General features: G+C 42.4%; 1 protein-coding gene across 1 annotated transcript in view; it reads right to left on the bottom strand.

Moving 5' to 3' along the window:
* Positions 1-466: 466 nt before the first annotated feature.
* Positions 467-21220, bottom strand: part of LOC110981312 (kelch-like protein 11) — a 40643-nt gene continuing 19889 nt past the window's right edge. Inside the window, 1 exon segment of the mRNA XM_022238796.2 lies at positions 467-9805. The gene's annotated coding sequence lies outside the window, so the exon portion shown is untranslated.

The following is a 21220-nucleotide window of genomic DNA, read 5'->3' as shown; positions in this document are numbered from 1 at the left end:
AGCCCGAGTATCAATGTCTATCGAGATCCCCAAGTCTGCGAGGCACTTTAATCGACAGAGCTGGGCAATACGTCATTAGAACCAACCTGAACAGGCCACGCTCGATAATTCAAGCATTGCGTCCAAAGAGAAAGACTGATAGATGCAACATGATAACGACCTGTGATAGATCGAACTGTATTAGCGAGGCTGATAACATACACCGTTCCTCCTGGGTATAATATGGACATGTCCTCGACAACATAAGACTTTAAAAAAAAAATTGCAGACGATTGCACGGCCTCGTCCACACATCTTCATGAATGCCACAAACCGCAAAGTCACCATAGCAACAAGACAATAATGGCAACCCACGTCCAAAGTACTCCCTTCTAATATTAAAAATACACCGTTCCTTTTCCTGGTCGCCATGCCGACCACGGTACAAAGCAGCACAAACGATTAATCGCAAAACACCGGTGCGGCATTCACGTTTTTGATACCGTGGAGAATTTATTGGTCATTAAAACGACTATCAGTGACAAAAATAAGCTATATGCGGCCTGCAGGCCTGACAAAATGCGGAAGGGAAAAACGGGGAAACGGCTGAATTCAGAGTACAAAATAATTATGGAATGAATTGGCTTTGAATACAAAATGACCGAAAGGACATAATTTACTAAGGAGTTATGACAGTAAGCATGCACACTTACAATTACATTAAATTGATACATTTCTTCTTAACATCCCCTTGACGTCACGAAAATGTACACAATCCATTATGGTAAAAAGAGTACGCATATTCAGAGAAAAATACAGAGTGTAAAATTCTTGACAATGTTCAATTCTGAAGATTTTCATGTTTACTTGAAAATAGGTATAAGGGTTAAATTTGAATGAAAAAGCTTCAGTACTAACCTACATCAACAACTTCTGGCATTTTATAAAACTGAATTTTGCGTTCGCCTGTTCAACTTTTTTTTCATATAACGAGTGTTCTGTCTCCCATTGGGACAAGGGGGGGTTGAATTTAACCAAACCAGACCATGGGGGAGAATGCAGAAGTCACTTCATACAACCCTGGTGAGTGCCACCATCATTTAACGTCTCGTTTTTCTACAGAAGGTCTTGTTCTTCAGGCCAAGGAACACTGATGGTATTAACAGGGTGCTGTACGCAGACAAACTGTATATTTGTGGTGGGGAGACAAGGCACGCAACATTCCCCCTCCCCCGACTGTGGTTGTTCATGTTTACAGATCAGACTCACGTGTACATGCATAAAACAAGACCGAGTAGAACTTGTCTGATGTAGATGTGTTTGTGTAAGATATGTTACTGCGACATCTTACGCAACTTTGATACCGAGTTAAATTCAAGAGTTTAGTATCCTTACTGGGTACAAGAGCGTGCCTGTTAAGCACGCCCACAGAATAAACAAGGTGCTCGGCAGTCAACACAAGGCTGTTAACATCCACAGGGATCTGACTGTCGTTTTGCAACCTCTTTACTGACTGCGTCGAAACAGCTACCCATGCCCATACCACCTAACATGATTATCAGTACTACACAGCTTGAATGCCGTCAACTCACAGTAAACAATGTAATTACACGAGCAAGGACGATCAATTTCTGGAGCACAAGAATCAATTGTGAAATTGTGCGTGCTAACAAAGGACGCAAACAGGAACAGCATATCCCTGAACGTGGACGCCAGTCAGACTTTAGTTGAAAATCCCCACCGCAAATGACTTTTAGCGTAAACCCTGTTGCCTTATGGCGTAAATTACTCTTATCTGAACAATTAGATCGGCGTGATGTATAAGAAGCGCACAGTATATAACTTTGCATTTTGGTAAAACATCTTACGAACTATCAGGAAAAGGTATAACCATTGAACGTATAGCACACAAAGGCTCAGGCAAAGTGTTTCATTGTTTCACAGATCAAACTGATATGTCGTAACGTTATAGTGAAATATTATAGCTATATATTACTTGATATTAATAAAAATATTAATGATGCTTCCACACACAAATTGCTTTAAAGCAGGCATGGTGAAGATAGTTACATACAGGATAGTACATCGTCACAATGCAGCCTTTTTTCTTTTCTATGTAGCTGTCTGTAATGCCGTGTCAGAATTGGCTATGGTTGGAAACTACACGTGTGCCGCTATGGAAGCCGCTACTTGCTGCCTTCAGCCCGAGGCTCAAAGCATGGCTCCAGTTGAAAACAGTCTGGCACCTGTGATTCAGTGATCAACTTGTACTAAATGCATTTAGGGGTCCTAGAATTCAGACCAAGATGGCTGCGAGCTGCATTGTGACTTCACTAGACATGCTCATAAATAGTGCCTCACTAATCACAGGCTTAAAAATTTTGCTATGTACGTACTTTACACATTATTCACAACGTTGATTTACACAAATGTTATTCTTCTATCTAGGAAAAATAACCCTTTAAAACTCCTGACTGGACCACACAATCCAATATCAACAAATCCATTTTAATATTACACTTACAAATTTGGCAAACAAGATAACATGAACGACCTCACCTCTGAGAGACATGTACAACCCAGCACCACCCGACAACATTTTGTCTTAATAAATAACTCCCACAATACAAAAACATCACAGCTTTGGTTAGCAGTTACGTGTGGAATATCTACACAGCCCATATTTACGACACAAACCAGAAAACCCTTTGGTTACTGTTCTGTACGGTCAGAGTAGTGAAACATTGTTTTGACACGCGCACGTTGATATGTTGGAGAACTACTTGAGATGTGACAGCCGCCGGCGCAACGCGGCAGCTTGAAGCGGGGCATTCGCGGAGCTGCCTTCGCGCCACGACAGACGAGAAGGAGGAGAGCATCTTGGGAGAGTATCATTTTACCCTTTCCCTTTACCAAGAGTTACCACTGGATATGGGGAATCATGGAAACCAGACCCTTGCAGGTGATGCTTGTTGACGACGAAATTTCCTTTTCTTTCTTCTTTTTTTTAATGGCATCAAATGCCAACGGCTTCTGAAGTTCAGGTTGAAGCTTCGAGGCAAACAGAAAAATTCCATCGCAAGATGACTGCCCCTGGGTCGTTGCAGAAAATGCAGCCAAATTAGCAAAAAAGTGATACGGGACAGGTTTTGGAAGAGGTGAGAACCGAACTTACAGCACGTTGTGCTCCCCTGCTCGTTCCCAACTCCTCATCCGAACTAGGCTGCCAGGTCTAACGGGTTTACAGCGGCTTCTTGGAGGCCGAGCTGTTTTGGACAGAAACCCTCATGGAAGCCCAATAAGGCTCCGCTGCCGCACTCGAGACCAAACCAGACAGCCCTCGCGGGCAAATCAGGCGAGGAAAGTGTCTCAGTTGCGCCTATTTCTCCGCACTGAGCTGACAGAGTGCGACGAGTGCGGAGAAGGGAGCACTCCTTTCGAATATTAATTCACACGATGAGGCTTCTATACAATGATGTAAGTAGCGAGAGGAGGACAGGGCGAGTGGGGAATGGGCCCTGAGGCATGAGAGAGTAACAAAAAGGGAAAACAGCCTCGCAAGCGCGGCCAAGTTCAGTGCCCCTTGCTGACCGAAAACACGAGGGGGGCTACCAACGGGGGGGGGTGGCCACAGTAGTGAGATTCAAGTGGCGGATTAGAAAGCATTGAGCGAGACCATCAGGGCCCCACACGGTGGCAAAATGGCCACTGTGTGCCAAGTTGTGAGGACAGCATGTTTGTTTCCGAATATCTCCCCCTTGATCTTCAACTGAGCTTTTGTGGAAAAGTTTCCATATGCAGTTTTTTCAACAAACACAGTCTAAAAAAAACTGTGTTTAATTAATAAGAACGGATTTATATCCGTGCAACAGACGGAAGTTGCCGTTTTTAAAAACCATGGAAATGTTGAAATACAAAATGCACCCTCATTCGTCAATTTTTTTTTCATCTTCTGAACCCAGAACCCTGCTCCGGACAAGAAATTTACAAATGGATTTCAGAAAGTGGGAAAATACATTTGGCAATTTTCTGAAAGCGCTAGGTGACAAATGGTGTATGGTCAAATACATAAATTACCACAAGTAGGTGAGTATTTTTTTATAATACAGTGATACCAAGAATAACGCCTATATTTACGTACATCTTCACTCACCGATCAATGCACTTCTCACATTCTCACCAACTACGAAACCAAAGTACACTGTAAAAATACCATTCTCGGGTACACATATATGCGCTGTGCTATTACTTCAAATGTCACAACCTTTTACACGAGGCAGATACATTGCCTATACTCGATGCTTGCCAGAAAAAGAAAAACAAGTCACTGTCGCCTTTTCTTTCGGGCGGGGGTAAAATTCAGACCTTTCTTGAAAAAAAAAGAGGGGAAGAGCGTCGGTGTGGAAATGTCTCATAACGGACGAACACTTGTCCTACTGGATTGAACACCGCTCATGTTTTTGTTCCCTCTGTGACCATGTTTGTATCAGGGTTACTTCAATGGGGTGGGGCTTGAGTGGGGATCTTTAAACTCCCCGTTCTCTTTTTAGCTCCTCCCAAACCCCTTATCTCCTGACAAATGCCTACATTTTGAAAAGAGTTTCAGAAAAATCTGTAAAACTCTGGGAAGAAACTCAAACCTTTTAGCACCCCCCCTCGTCCATTTTTATCCCAAACTCCGAATATTGTGAATTAAGAGTGGTTTAGGCAATGTCCAATTGAAGTTGCACAGCAATGCAGTGTAGCTCATAAAAGTTACCTGTGATTTCAAATGCTGAACTGTCAACAGAGAAACGCGAACATACCTGTACATGCTAGGAACACTTCAACACGTTTTCAACACGGCTATACAAAATGCACGTAAGACTGTGCCAGTCTACGTGATGAGAGCACATCTCAATTATCCATACATTGTTTTACAGTGAAAATACATGTACATGTACACTAACGAGGCACGCAGGACTGCTGTGGTAGAAATGTGAATAATTAGCAAGTTCAAAACTCCAGAGAGTTTCGTGTGTACAAACTTTTTTAAATTCTGTGTTCCTTTTACATAAATACAACCTTGTATCAGTGCATTTACACTTAGTCCAAGTATAGGCCTATGTTACACAAGTGATAGACAATAAATCCATATTTAAATATACACAAATATACAAGATCTGTGGTGGTTTCGGCCATTTTGAAAAGGAAACCAACGAAATTTTAAACTCGATTATACAATGTTGACTCTCGATGCTTCTTTTTTTCCATCCACACCAAAGAATCAATGATGCAAGGGTATAGGCTGGAGCCTATAACCTGTACTAATTACTGGAATATTGTCGTGCCTCCTTGGAACAAGACTAGGATAGCTCAAAGTTGTTATGTGAGCCATTACAACCATACTCGGTGGAAAATTTTGATTGCAAAGCTCTTGTTTACAGGGAAAAAATTCCGACGATTTGCCCGATCCTTTCAGAAGGGCATGGCGATCCGGATGTGCGATCTACAGACAAAAGTACACAATTCAAATCCAATATACCCAATGTCATAAACTTTTTCTTAAATACTTTATACAAAACCCAGATCTTTCCAGAACTCTATTTACAAGTAATAAAATACACTCAAAAAGAAAAAGGAAACCAAACAAATCAAGCACATACACACCCTTAAAAAGCGATCTGAATGTGCCGCGGGCTCTCTACGCAACAGTCATGCTTACGTGTACAGAACGTGGAAAGGAATTACTATAAAAGTGATATACGACTAACAAGTTCAGTCATCTGTTTATTTATTTTTACAAGAATGTTTAACATCGCAAATGTAGCGTCCCTGCCAAAGCCTATACACAGGCAACTGCAGTGGAAACGTCCCCTAATTTGGTAGCCGAGGCCGAACTTCTGAATTTTTTCTTTGATGAGAAATTTCCCGGAATCTGGTGGGAACAAAACGTTTCCAAAAACTCATGAGCACAGAATGTGTGGACGACACAATACTACGTTCGTGTGGTGTGTCCGTCACCTCTCTAATTATTAGAATAAAACAACTGCCTCTTACTGAGACTGTTCTGAAGCAAAAAGTGCCCAAATATTTTAGAACTGTGAAGAATTCCAAATACAATTTCATCAAAAGTACACAATGCTGGTGAAATAACTGGCTGAATAAAATTGCACTGAACACAACGCCTCTCGGCCGATTTAGAAAATCAGTTGGAAGTTTCAAAGTAATTACATCGTTGCCAAATCCACACGGGCACCTCGTTTTTTTTCGCTGATCAGCTGTACTTATTGTCAACCTTTCATCCTTCCTCGATTAAAAAAAAAACGTTCATGAATGACCGAGTCACAAGCCACTGGCTTCCAATAAAAGCAAATGGTCCAAACTAACCGCACAATAATAACAGTCGAAAGAAAAAGGTTACAACAATCTTTTTTTTTTCCTTCAAACTCTGGGCAGGCCTAAATCTATTTCCATTAATCCGTGAGAAGTGAGAGCAAGTCATGACTGCAATGGTGCGTTCCTCCAAAAAATACACATTAGATTTGCGGTCATGTGTAATGCGAGGAAAATTGTGACGGGGAGCACACTCTACCAAACACGGGCGCGAGTGTTGTATCAAATTCCATCACACGGTGTGGAGGATGTGTGGGCCGTGCGACCATCCCTACAGTTGCTTTCCCATGGTCATTTGGGGTCTGCGTTCAAAAATGACACTCTCAAAATGATTGTTAATTATATCAGCACTTTATCACTTTTTTTGACAAGTACACAATCCATGCCGTACAAAAAAGCAGCTCTCGTCTTTTTTTTCTTTTGGATGTGTGTTTTTTAAGTGCATGGTTTGGGTAATTATAAACATTGTCGGATTCAAGGGCTCTTACATTTGTGGGGGGGGTTGCAATTTTGAAGTGTTTCTGTCTTTGTTGGCATGGAGCTGCGTTGGACAAGTGTTGTTGAAGGTACAATCAGCGGGTCATGGACTCATTGTGGAAACAAACAATGATCCCAAATTCGAACTGATGCAAACAGAAATTTGCACGTACAAAACACGGTTTTAACTTGGCTGAAGATTCAAAAGCCAACCAAAAAAAATGAGTCTCTTTTTCTAAAAATTGTTTCCCACATACCTCCACATTTTTCGGATAAGAAGGACAAAAGACAAGTTGTCACCCCAAGGCATGTCAACGCAACATAAATACAGCATATTGCATTTTCCCCTTCCAAAAATCAAACACAGAGAAAAACACTCCAGGGTTACTTTAACGTGACTGCAAAAAAACTCTCATTTTGCAACAGACATGAGTTCCCTCCGGCCTGGCCTATCGATTGAAATACTTGCCTTCTCCGTTTCTTCCCCCCAAAAATGACAAAGGCCTTGGGGATCTAGGTCGCACAAATGGTCATAGAGGAAATTGAGGTGCAAAATGTCATGTCCTAGAAAAAGGGGTAAAATGCTCCAGTTTTAGAAGACGGTGCTTTCAATGGTGTGAACTAGAACAGGAATGGAAAAAAATAGATATTTTTTTCATCTACTTCGTGCAAGTTCTTTGGATTTCAGAACTAAAACGACAGCTTCTTCAAAATTCTGTGCACAATTGCCTCGGTGTATAAGGTTCATAAAAGGTCAAGACGATGACCAGGATAATCTCCCCGGGGAGAAAGTCCTTAATTTGACCTGCCTAAGTGAGTATGACTGATGATGGGATTACAAGGCTTAAAGGAACACTCTGAATCCAAAGTCTATTGCAAGACGCGATTCACACCACAGCGTGGGCCCGAAACATTCATCCCCCCAAACAGCCTTTTTGAGGGTACAAATTTCAGCTCTCCGGCCAACCTCCTTTATTATGCAACGGGGTACTGGCTGCAGAGCTTTGAAGGTGGCTGGATATCCAGCTATTGAGACCAGTGTGAGTCACGAAGCAGTAGGAATTTTCAAATGATTGTGGCATTTCATGTAGTGACGAGAAGGGAGAGCTGCAAAGACTTGTATGTGAAAGGGTGGACAGGTTACAATGATGCAGAGCCGACTGATCGTTTTGTAATGGAGACGTTTGCTGTCGACCTGGTATTCCCACCATGCAGTGCACTCCCATTGATTTGAGACCTCTATCGACGGTTCAGTGGTATTGTGAATTACTCCAATAATGTCCCACAAATTCTTTGCTCCTCCCAGCTGCCAGTGTTCATGTTTAATCCAATTCCTCCAAAATTCTTTTTTTTGGGGGGGGAGAACTTTTCCCAAACCTCAGAAATACACATGCACATGTACCCTTCTTGAGGAATCCAACGGAGTGCTCTAACGAGGCATCCAGCCCCATTTAAGATAAGAGTGCTTGGAAAGTTTGGAATCTTCCGTTTTCAAAACTTGCCAAAATCCTTCCTCAAGGGCAGATTCTGCAAGCCTAACCAGTACATCATGTGCAGTCTGGTGCAGCGGTCTCTGGACATTCTGATTGGATGGGTGGGAATGACTCAGTATCTCATGATTTGATTGGTTGCGTTAGTCAGGTGACCTTAACCCAGGCCAGGTGAGAATTTGCATTGCAATGTAGGACAGGGTACCAGTAGGAATGCATGAGTGGATTTCTATTTACATTAGCACTGGTACTTCGATGGATGGAGCAAAACAAACTTTCGGGCAATTTCGTGCAAGACTGAAAATACTTCATGCTGTCAATTCGTCATTCAATTTGTAAACAGAATATTTTTTCAAAAATCATTTATGAATTACAAATAATAACGAGGTCAGTAACAGCATGACCGATTTCCACTTTTGCACGGAACGGGCCTTTTGACAGTTTGGAAACAATAGGATTGGTGGGGGGAAAGTTACAGGATTCATCCTTTTTTTTTCTCCAAACGGAGTCTAACACTGAGTGTGGCTTAGTTGCCCTTGCCATGTCATAGGTCACAAGGCCATGACCTTCCACGTACACGTAGATGAACAATTTGTTCCCCTCCAAAAGCCCTTTCAAAAAATGAATGGCCTTGTACCTCCTAGAAGCAAAGTCAAGGTCTACAGATGCCATGCGATCAAAGCATATACGTACATAACACTACATCAACGAATATCCCCCTCTCCCATCTACGCACGGCTGGTTATCCCTCTGAACAAGTCAAATTTCTGGCCCCAAATCAGATTATTTTTTTCCTCGGCTGCTATTGGCTTTCAAGGCCAATTTCACACCAGCAACGCTCTGTGGTGAAAGTCAACCCTGGCTATAATTCATCACCAGGGTCAAGGGTACAGGAGCCACTCTAGCATCCAGCATTCACTAGACGAAATCGGTTTCTCCAGCTCCAGTTGAAACTTTGACAACAGGGCAGGCCAACTTGAAGACCGAGACTTTACAACAGTAACTTGGCGCGTTTTCCATTCCTGGCCATAAATCTGTTGGAAATTAACTTTCATACATCACCAAAGCAAAGTTTGTTCCATCCTGCCACACGTGTACTTATGATGATCTTCTCTTTCCCCTACACAAACCATTCTTTAATCCAACCAAAAAGTTGTGAAGGAAAAAGCCAAGGATTAAAAAACAACCCTAATCCCCAATGAATTTACCTTTGTACAACTACCAGAATAAGCCGGATACAATATAATCCATACATTATTGAAACTGACGCACACGCCGCACTGTAGCAACACTCCAGGTTGTGAGCAGACAATAAAGTACAGTAACGGACGTTTAGCGTGGACGAGTCGACTTTTCACCAGATGACAGTCTTTGAAGGGTAGCTCCCAGCTGCCAGTCCTCGATCCCTTCGGCCTGATACTGTCATCTAGGGTTTGATGCTTCCTCCCCGCCCAGAAGATGCTCCTCTGAATGCAGTAAATCATCTACAGATGGTGGAAACAGGACGAAGAAAAATACAAGCAGCTGTCACTTAACGTGTCTGAACGAAAGAATATGCGCTTAATAAAGTACAGTGAGCTTCATCTCATTCTTGGAGGGGGGGAGGTGTTTCTTGTCTCTTGATTGCATTACCTTGAATTGAGTTGACTTAATATTGGTTTAATGTCTAAGTACATGCATGTAGCTGCAATGTGGGCCAACCATTTTATATTTAGCGGAAATTCTGGCCGAGTATAGTACGCCAATCTGTGACTCAGCAGTGTAGACGTGAAGCGCAGGACTGAGCAACATAACAGGCTTTCATACTAAACAATTTAAAATTAAAGACCATGTGCCACTAGCACTGGGAAAAATGAAACCTCCGGGCAAACAAAGCCCTGAGCCTGTCTTCACATTTTGATTTGAAAACGATTCTTACATTTAGCAAAAAATACCTTGTTGGCTTTTTAAAACAAAATTTAGACCTTCTTCTGAAATCCCTCTGTTCTTTTTAAGTCATCTCTTATGAAACATGCTGCACTGCTGCCTAGAATCATTCTGAATTTTGGTTTAGTTGTGGCAAAAACTTAGTGCACGGAGAAAACAGTAAGTGCGATACATGAGAATCTTGCTTTCTTTACATATACGGCAGATCCATCTCCGAGGGACTCCTGGTCCCACTTTCTGATGTCACATCCAGTTTTTGTCATTTGAAATTCTCACCATTTTTGTCAGCTAAATTTTTTTTTTCAAAAGCTTTCCTACACGGTCCAAGTTATCACCGTGTGTTTTTCTATGCAAATGATTACTGCCAACTACTCCGCCCTAGGGGATAAAACTGCGTCTATTTGCTTTGTTCAAATCCTACATGTACAATGTGTGAAGTTGCATCTAATACTCGAGGGAGGCTCAATGGGCATTCAAAGCTCCCTACAAGCGTACGGACTGTAAACACACTGGATATGTCTTTAAAATTCTGAAAACCACAAGAGACTTGGCTGGCAAGGTCCGGGACCCCAGGAAAAAAACAGAAAGAATTGTGAGTTATGCCTAATTTGTCCGAGGGGACGAGTAGGGTTGAACTAAAGGCCCCAGCGATGATGGCGCCAGTCGTAACCGGGGTGGTAGCTATTGATCACAGGGTCCAGGGAAGAGGTTATGTGAAAAATAGGTCAGGAACGATTTGAAGGAGACAAGGATGACGTCTGTGCAGCTAATGCATGTACTTCGGGTACTGAGACTACATGGCAGGGATGTGACAAGTTACTGAGCCTGGTGATTTGTCAAGCCATCTTGGGAAGGGACAGTTTGCACCTGCGTATCTGATATTAAAAATCTGAATGAGTTTTTGCTTTGTCTCATAAACATGTATGGCCCATTTTTCTCTTTCCTCCTTCCCAAACAGCATCCTCAATCTTTCTGGAGAAATAGCACCTGCCATTAAATGGGGCAGACAAGGTATCGTCACATTTCCACATATCATGCTGAACACGCAAACATTTACATGTACGTGCAACAAATTCTACGGAAATGGAAAGTTGTTTGTCCATTTCTGCTTCAGGGTTACAGATCTAAAGTAATCCTTTTCAGGGTTATCCTTTAAGCAATGATGGATGAAAAATGCTTTTTACATGAATATTTATGGCAATGGGAGGATAAAGTGGAAATCCAGGATTTAGTCTGTGTGCTTTCATCACGAGTGTGAGAGTCCAAAATAAATTACACATGTGTACACATAAACTGCCCACCAGGTTTTTTTTTTTGCACTATACAAAATGAAAACTGGTATGAAAATTACTTGGAAACAGTTGTAATAAAACTTTACGACTCTGACAGGCTCGGCCTTGTTATATTTCTGATGTTTTGCCCAAGTAAATCCAATCGAACCATCTGTCAAACAAATTACTAGGACAGAAAATAACAAAAAGTAGATACGCAGAAGGAAAAAAGATGTAATAATTTATACACGTACAGTGTACATGTATTGTATGTGTATGCAGCAAAAAGGATCCAAGCACGTGATTAGCGCACATGTACGTCGGTACCATATTGCAACAACAGTGAGACATGTCCAGACAGGTTTTTCGTGCATGTGACTGTATTGAGTGCAAGGCACACCACATGATGACACTAACTTTCCAAATCCATTAGGATCGTTTGCCATTCCCCGGAAGCTTCAGGGGAATCTTACTTGAAGACAGGACAGAATTCGCGCAAAACATCCGGTAAAATTATCCCCTTCATCAGCATTGTCAATTAGCAGACAGCAATTAGCGCCGCTGATTCAAGAAACAAAAAACTGCAGTTGATACACTTTCCTCAGAGTCCACCTGTGAATGTCCAGTGCCCAATTACATCAGCTGTCCCAAGTGGGAATGAAAATGTGAACTTGGTGTTGCTTGAGCATTACACCTACATGTTTCAAATTGGGACTGGCTACCAATTTATGGCTCCAGTGGGACCTGAACTGGAGATCTCCAATTTTTTGTAACATCTCTATCTCTCTGTGGACAGAGCTCCTGGTATCTGGACCTAGCATGAGCTATGTGGCAAGGTGTCCCAAACTGGCAACATCCAAGTGGCTACCGGTAGTTAGAGGGCACGAATTCAACACCGCCAAGGTGGCAAGGGATCATGCCCAAAGTCATTATGACAAAATAATCCTGACATTTTACACATGTAAAAAATTGCAACTGCGGTGCACTCAGAGAGCACGCAGGCCCTATATTTACACCTCCATGTATATTCATTTCAACTCCTTAAATAAACACAGGAAATTAAACAAAAGAACATGTTTAAAAATAAACTATTTGATTCATAAACACGAATCAAACAACACAACCAGAGATGGTTGTTTACTCATGTGCACTGCCCGCACAACAACACAGTCCAGGTGAAAGGTAACACTATAGGATTCTTCCCAGAAACAAGATCCTGGTACCTACAAGTATATGTACAGAGTAAGTACCCTGGATGTCAGGCACCGGACCCAAACTATGCAAGTTGGAATCTGTACCTTTGGCTGCCTATACTGCTTAATACTTAGACCTAGGAACATTCAAAGAAACAGAGAGGTGTTAAAGGTTTTTGTGGGGAACTTTTCAAATAAAAACAAGCCTTATCAGAGGGCAAACTCCGATTTCACATTTGTGTCCAGAGGTTGTTGATGAGTCTTTGGATAATTGGCATTTTTGTAAAGTATTTTCAAGTTTGTTGGGTTTTTCTTGGGTGGGGAGATATCTTTGAATTTTGAGGTAACAGGTAGCCACACAGTCACACGCCCATGTTAATTGCCATAGGGCATCAAATTACCATACTATTTGTGAATTCATCCAACTAGTTAACATCAACAGTAGAAACACTACCCTGTAATTCTACAATACAAACACACATCACCTTTTTTCTTATTTTCCATTTTGAATATCGAAAGTTCACCTGTCGGAGCAACGCACTCTTGACATTTTGCTTATTGGCGAGGACACTTTTCCCCAAATAAAGCAAGGTTGAAAGGTTGAAAAGCACGCTTAAAAAGTGCAGTCCTTCTAAATGTAAAATCGAGTCTACTCTTATAATTCCCAATTTTATTACAGGACAAATTTCACTCGAGCAGTTTTGTTTACTGCAACTACTGCTGTCTTTCCAAACATGGAACTGTCCCTCCCCCACACCCCTTGTCAATTAACCCCTGTACCTTCTATCCAAAATTAAATCCGGTAGCTGAGGTCCCGAGGATGGTAATTTGTTTTAAGATTCTGTATTGATTGAGCCACTGGCCAATGTCCATTCAACGATTGTGCTAGAGCACTGTCAGCGGAACGGCAAGAAAAAAAGAGGTGGGGGGGGCAAATTGGAAATGAAATGCAATTTCCATTCCAAAGTCAATCCATTTCTGTCTCTCAATTAACGTCGACTCTGCTTCTTCAGAACCGGCTTGTTCATTTTGGTTCAAGGACAGCATCATTCATTCCTCGTTATGCACACTTCGCGGGCTCGATGAATCTGCTATGCTTGCGGCTGTGGAGAAGGGATAGCGTCAGTCACCATATTTCTCTGTGCACATGCAAATGAGGGCGCTTTGTAGCTCAAGAGTGCAGGAGAATGATGGGTTGATTTACATACTGATCTCACATACCATTCACAAGTCATTACGGTACATGTTTACATGTAGAAAACCTCCACGCCTATCCAGGGAAGATCAGCAACCTGAACTTGAATCCAATTAGGCTGGGGGAGACCCAAGGGGGGAGGGGAGGCACTGGGGGTAGGGCTCATATCCAAGAGGGATATGATCCATATCCAAAGAATACAAAGCTCTTTCATCTCCCTGCTAATTCAAGGGGACGAGTTTAGTAGGAGTCTTGGGCCGGGATACCCATGCTCCCCTTTAAGGTAATATGAGAGTAGTACATGAAGGCACATGAGGTATGAGTACATGAGACAGGCCTTGCCCAAATGACTTGGCTTTCATGGCTAGAAAGCACACAAGCTACAGTACTATAGAAGCCACAAGCCAATGGATGCAGCCATTTGCCATAGGCTTTGTAGATATTCTTGCCAGCCATAGCCAAATGATTCAGACTGGTAGTTGCATTTACATGTACGGTACATGCAAGGGCACACCAGGCTCTCAATTCCATCCTTACGAATCAAATTTACAGAGGAGGAGGCAAGACTGTAGTTAGTGTGACAGCTCCTTGCTAACCATTCAAAAGACCAACAATTGCATATCAAGAAACCGATACTGAAGCCACGCATGTATTGGGTATCTTGTGGCTGTGGCTTCTGTTTCTCCATTAGCGTGCCATGAAGATTAGTCGTAGCCACGGGCTGAGCAATGTACTAGTACATGTACACATGTACATGTAACTGTTAGACCCATAGCTCCATGGTTGGACACAGCTTGGCAGTGATCCATCCTACACAATGTATGCTTACAACTGATAAAATGTTTATCAGGTACATGCACTTGTGCAAACAGTTCAAGGCAATGTGTGCACTCTGTATCTAATAGAGTTACTGGTAACACTTTCTATCTACACTTCTGTGCCATGTCTACTTCCTATACTTCTGTGCCATGTCTACTTCCTATACTTCTGTGCCACGTCTACTTCCTATACTTCTGTGCCACATCTACTTCCTATACTTCTGTGCCACGTCTACTTCCTATACTTCTGTGCCACGTCTACTTCCTATACTTCTGTGCCACGTCTACTTCCTACACTTCTGTGCCACGTCTACTTCCTATACTTCTGCGCCATGTCTACTTCCTATACTTCTGTGCTACATCTGCTTTATACATTGCACTACCAAAAAAATGTCATTTTACTGGGTGCTAATGCCCTTTAAATGCACAATATTCCTTGAGATATGCACAGCTTTTATTTTTGATTCAAATCTTTCAATCGGTGGATTTGACAATAATCCCCTTTTAACTTCGGGCCTGTGGGCTACTTCCAGGCTGGTTCTCTTCCAACGCCTCAAGGGACTCAAATGAATAAAATACTTCCATCAAGTGCCAGTAGCACTGAGCGAGAGGTACTTAATTCCTGGGGTTTTTCTAATGCAAGGTTCTAGAGGGACTAAGCCTTTTCTGGATCTGCTCCTTGGATGCAGCGTTCTCAGTTCAGAAATTCATACCTCTGAAAAACCCCTTAAACTAAATGACGATCACCAAGAAAGTCACAACTGGAGCCATGTCAAAAAACCTACAGCCCCAGGAATGCATTTGTACAAGAAGAATCAACTCTCAGTAGTCTTTCCCTCAACAATCCTCGAGGTGTCTTTTGAGGAAAAAGAAAATGGAGACTCAACTTCCAGGGCCTGCATAAATCCACTGTATGGTGCATATCACTCCTGATGATGTTAAAAATTTTGTTGGTCAGGAACCATTCTGAATGCTCTAAGATCGTTGACTGTGCATGCAGCGGCAAGTCCCTGCAAGTCAATCCCAAGCAAATCCATCCCAAGCAAGTCAATCCCAAGCACGTCGCACTTCATCCAGTCTTAAGACAGGTCACAAGCTATGCAAAATGAAGTGTGATAAAGAAGCATTCCTCTGTCACTGTTCACTCTCTTTACTTACCAGTATGGCTGGTCTTGTGAAACTTCTTGAGACTGGACTTGTGATGGACTTAATTACAACACTGCTGTGCAGATGCCGGTACCAAACATGGCACCTATAGCCAGTTTCACACTTGTTTGGCTTAACCTGTGTAATTTATTCACCCTGGTATTTTTTCATACCTGGGTATAAACTTACCCGGAAAATCGGTTTCACACTCCCAAACTTCACCCAGGTATTTAGCGTACTCACTTTCGTGCAAACCTGGGTAATTTGTAACAGTGTTCACATTTCAATCGCGACAACCCGCAGATAGTAATCATAATAAATAATACATGTATGCACATTGTCTAGCCGACGTGCATGTGCATGCAATTCAATTCGTAATGTGAAACCGGTTTACAATGTATGATCTTTTTAGTTTTTAGGTGTTTCAAAGTAACAGTCACCGAACTCTGCGTTACTCAATGCAACACGACACTCCTAGACGTCTGGGTTGATTTTGAGAGAAATGGAAACTTTGGGAAGGTTAGAGTCGGTAAAAGCCACATCCAATTCGTTAGTGACTATGTAATAAGTAGTGCAAGCTCTAATGATTGTGAGCATGCATTGGCTAACATGCCAACTTGGCATTACTTCCAGTTCATATGGTTCCACTGCCACACAGTGCAAGTGGGCGTGGTAACATCGCGCAAATTGGATGCAATCATCAAACTACTTGTGTCAGGGTTTTTTTTAGTGGTTGAAAAGACAAGAGTTGACACAGTCCCTGGATACAAAAAAAGGCTGACACTTTAAGCTCTGCTCATTTTTTAAATGGAATTCAATTCTTTGTGGTTACATGCGCTGCCTAAAAGATCCAAAAGCAATGTAGGGCACAGCTCAGTGGTCTCAGAAGCCTTGTAATTCTTCCACATGGAAAAAAAAATCCTTGCCGGAAAATCCTCTTTAAAAATGTATGCTTACAATAACAGCATTGCATCCAAGCCTGAGGCCAAGAACTCGTTCCGTCGAGTATTTTGGGAATCCCATCCTTTGGGGGTGCTCTCTTAGTGAAACACTATTGATAACCGACAGGCACCATCGATAAACCACACCAAATGTTGTCCCAAATGTACTTGATGCTGACAGGTGCCGCGACTAGAAAAAAAAAAATTGACCATCGGCCATGAATACATTCGGGAAAGATATCGCACATAATTCCACGATTCAATCAATTACAACATCTAGTCAAATACAAGAGACAGCTGCTCTCCGACTGTAATGAGAGCTAATCAGACGTGAGGAGGATTAATCTCCGCCTGAATAGCTTGTAATTGATGTATAAGGTTTCGCAGTTTGCACGCCCCCGGTATCCTTTCAGCATGAGCACTGCCGGTCGGACATCGTCAAGTGTACCGTGATTAACAGTGCCCCAGCTGTACTTCGCACATTTTCAAATTACTGGTCACCCCGTCTCAAATTCCTGCGGGGTATATCCCTTACGAAAGCACACATGCCTTTCAAGTTTTGAAAATGCCACTTCCATCAGAGGTCATGACAACTACCCCCCTCCAAGTGTTCAGTGTTCAGGATTTGGCATTTGGTGAGCGGAGCGATTCTCCTTTAGGATGTATTTCTCCTCCAACAATAAGATCCCAGCAGCAGAGAGACGTCTGAGGAGTATCTCCGTCTGTAACCCGAGTTTGTCTCCCCCCCCACCCCTTGCCCCGCCTCCCGGAATTTGGAAAAGGCATATATATATAAAGACCCTCATACAAGCCGACCAGTGTTCTAGCTCGGACCATTTCAGTGCCGGGTAAATTTTTGGATTACAAAGCATAGTGAGCGTAGTTCTTAATGCTTTCTGATGCTTGAATTAGGATCCAATTGGTGCATTTAAATGTTCAGTAATATTTCAGTTCATTTTTTGGAAAATCCGTGCTGGGTGGCACGGCCAATTTCAACCCCGAGTGCCGGGCGGAAATTTGCAGTACCAGGTGGGGCCGCCCGGCGCCGCCCACCGCGGCTACAACCCTGAAGCCGACTGATAGCATGCCCTCCATAAAAAGCGCCCTCACTCTGTCCTCTTACCCCCTTCCCATCCACCATACAGGCTGCTCTCTTGCGACGTCTCAACTGTAAATTCTGTCGACCAATAGCTGGCTGAATGCTGACCATGGTTGGCAGTCATCGCAAAAAATAGACGAACACTTCACAAAGTGTTCAACAATTTCGCACAGCTACTAGTGAGTGTGTTAAAAACAGAAAAATAGAAACAACCTCTAGGTACTACGTAAGAATACCGGTACTTTCCTCTTCGACTCTAACACGGCAAATCTGAGTTTCTAAGCAAAACCTGTTACAAAGGGAGGTTCAACTTTCTGCAAACTTTGGCCGCCTGTACAAATGGTAAAAGCGATGAGAAAAATGTCCTGACTCTGCCCACTGCAAATGAACATCCATACATGTGCATGTGGGCTAAAAATGCCTTCCCCCTCATGGATTTCTTTTCCCTCGTTAATGAACACAGCTGAGCGAGTACATTTTACCACAGAGCTACGGATGCACTTCTCCAGTTTCCACAAAATCGAAAATGTCATTGCACCGACCACTTTGCCCGGGGGGGGGTCCATTTAGCAGGTCTGCTCACCAGTGTCATAACAATTTGTTTTCACGCTGAGCTAGGAGGACAAAGGGAATGATGTCGTGCCAGCAGGTGTATAAATAAAGATGTTTGGGAGAGAAAAAAAAACCTCAAACTAATACATATTCATTTATGTGCAGCTGCTGACTAATATAACAAATGTGCCATAATCAGGTTAAGGTAGATCCGCATGTACTGGGACACGGGGTTAATCACGTTCAATTTCAGAGAAACAGAAGGCCCTGGTGTTTCTGGCGACATCAAATTGATTTTTCATTTTCAGCAACATTTCTGTCACTGTATTTCTTAACTTTTCCTACAGCCCATTGATTAGTTTCCCCTAGCAGACTGTTGGTAGAGCACTCGTTGTTTACACGCTCTTTATAACCCTACCGACGCTTAGTGAACAGAAAAAATGGTTACTTCACTGCTCATGCACAGGACACAGCTTAATTATTTCTGTAATACTGAGTCAGATATTTACTGTTGTTGCTCTTGCTTGCTTCAAGTGGCTTTTATTTTGAAACTGAATTTAACCTACATGTACATGTACATTTCTTTGGTAAAGTTCAGGACTGTGGCTTGGTGGGGGGGGTGTATTATGCTCATTCTGCCTTTTCCCACGTCCACGTTCAGTCAACCATATTCGTGTTTGTCAATATACGTCAATTTCTCTTTTCAAACGTGCAGGCACGAATGAATGTCTATGCTTGTATCACTGCTTCTTTTCATTTCTACTTTTGAAGCCGTAACAAAGAAATTCACACAGAACCCTCTTTTCACAACACACTCTTTCTTTTCCTACGAGCTCAAATGGCAAATACAGATCAAACTCCAGTCCACGTGTTGCCAATGATTTCTCGTACATACCAGGACGGGCAATTTCAATAGAGCTCCGCTCAGACACCACCGCCAATCGACGGAGATTGGAACAGCACCGTCACAAGCAAACAAGCACAGGCGTAACAGAAAAGCTCCGCTTTCTAGATGAGCGGAAGTTTACAGAATGCTGACATTGTTACCAAGGATACACTTCATGCCATGGTTCTTTTTTTTTTCTTTCCTTTTCATGTACATGTAGTTCTGGAATTGGAGGAATATGAGAAAACAATCAGACTTGGGGATATTATTCACCTGTTCTGAATGAGAGCGATTACGTGTCCCCCCCAGGGCAAGCGTGACATTTGAATACGATCTGAAATGAAACGACTACAGGGGATGCAATCAGGTGAGCATAACTTGTGAGTGAGAACATTGCCGGAAACCAGCGCAACGGACGCCAACGGTAGATGTGACAATAGATGAAAAAAACAATGCAAGTGAACCGCAACACACGCAAACAAAACCAAGGACCTTAGACAATGGTAGAAATAAGCTCAGGAGCATTGTCGAGTGATTAATAACTCACGGAGCTTTTAGTGGAAAAATGACCAAACTAACAGTCTACCGTAGATGTTTACACATTTGAGTATGAATCATTATATCAAAGTGTCATTTATGGGTACATGTTATTGCTTTGACTCAAAAAGAAGAAAGAAAATGATGAGAATGCGTTCCTGGCATATTTTGTGAAGGAAATAACAGTACAATATTTATATTAGATTTTTTTGACATGTGACATTATGTAACATATGTACATGTATAACATGCATGCCACATTATACATGTACATACACAGTATAAACACTGTACATGTATCATGTATACATGGTACCATTAACCAGCAGGAGATTAATTTCATGGTGATTTTCACCTCAAACTAACTGCTTTCTCAAGATCTTTTCAGTCCCTCAAGCAAGCTTCCAGACTACCCTGACCAATGGTGGGCACAAAAAGGAAGAGAGTCCCGCCGAAGTGTGAAGCGTGAGAAAAATACAAGTAGGTTTTTAATTACAAAAACTGTGCAAAGAGCATAATAGGCTCGACTGGAAAAGTGATTATGGCCACGAACGCACATGAAGAAATTGTAAGCTGTTGAAAGTGGGTCAGTCATCTTCCCTAAAACAGTGCTGTTCTGTTACTATTTTGAATCCAGGCAAAGAACATCCCACTTACATTGTACATGTATACCCACCTCCATCCTCTTTTCCCCAAGATATTTTTGTGGGTCGCTTGAAATGAAAAGTCAGCTCCTGTTCTCTTTTCTTCTACACAGATTGCCCAACTGGTATCAAGTGAAGGGCCCTACATGTAAATTCCACTACATGTATGCAAAAGAACGCTGAACTAGAGGCAACCATGGCATACATGTACACCCAACAGGGCTTTTCTCGTACTCCGAGTCTTAACTGCTCAAGGCACAGCAACAAACACGGGAGTTACCCAGGTGTGGGACGGATAAAGTGAGGAATCTTGCGGATATCAATAAATTTGAGACCTTGAGATGTGCCGGACTGCCAGTGAGTGAAGATTGCGCCCGAGAACAGGCTCATGTATAATGTGTGCTCCGGAACGCCGGACACCAACTGTGTGAATCCCATTTGCTGAAAAAAAAAACCACATTATCACGACTGCCACAACAGGGAAACAAATTATTCGTTTTCCACCAGAAAAAAACTTGCAGGCAAGGAAATGTTTTCACTACTCCAACATGGAAAGGATATCAAACTTTTGATTGGGCGAATGACTTGTTTTTCACTGCTTGTTTGATTTTGCATGTGTGTGGGTGGTGGTTCCAGTACTGGGCGTGAGAAAAACGTGAACTTTGTGAGTCTCACCACACTCAGTGAGTGA

Source organism: Acanthaster planci, linkage group LG06 (assembly GCF_054643075.1).
Source record: "Acanthaster planci isolate LZ-2023a linkage group LG06, COTS_SCS, whole genome shotgun sequence".
Taxonomy (NCBI): domain Eukaryota; kingdom Metazoa; phylum Echinodermata; class Asteroidea; order Valvatida; family Acanthasteridae; genus Acanthaster; species Acanthaster planci.
The sequence above is the reverse complement of the archived record's forward strand: the minus strand, read 5'-3'. Positions and strand labels throughout refer to the sequence as shown.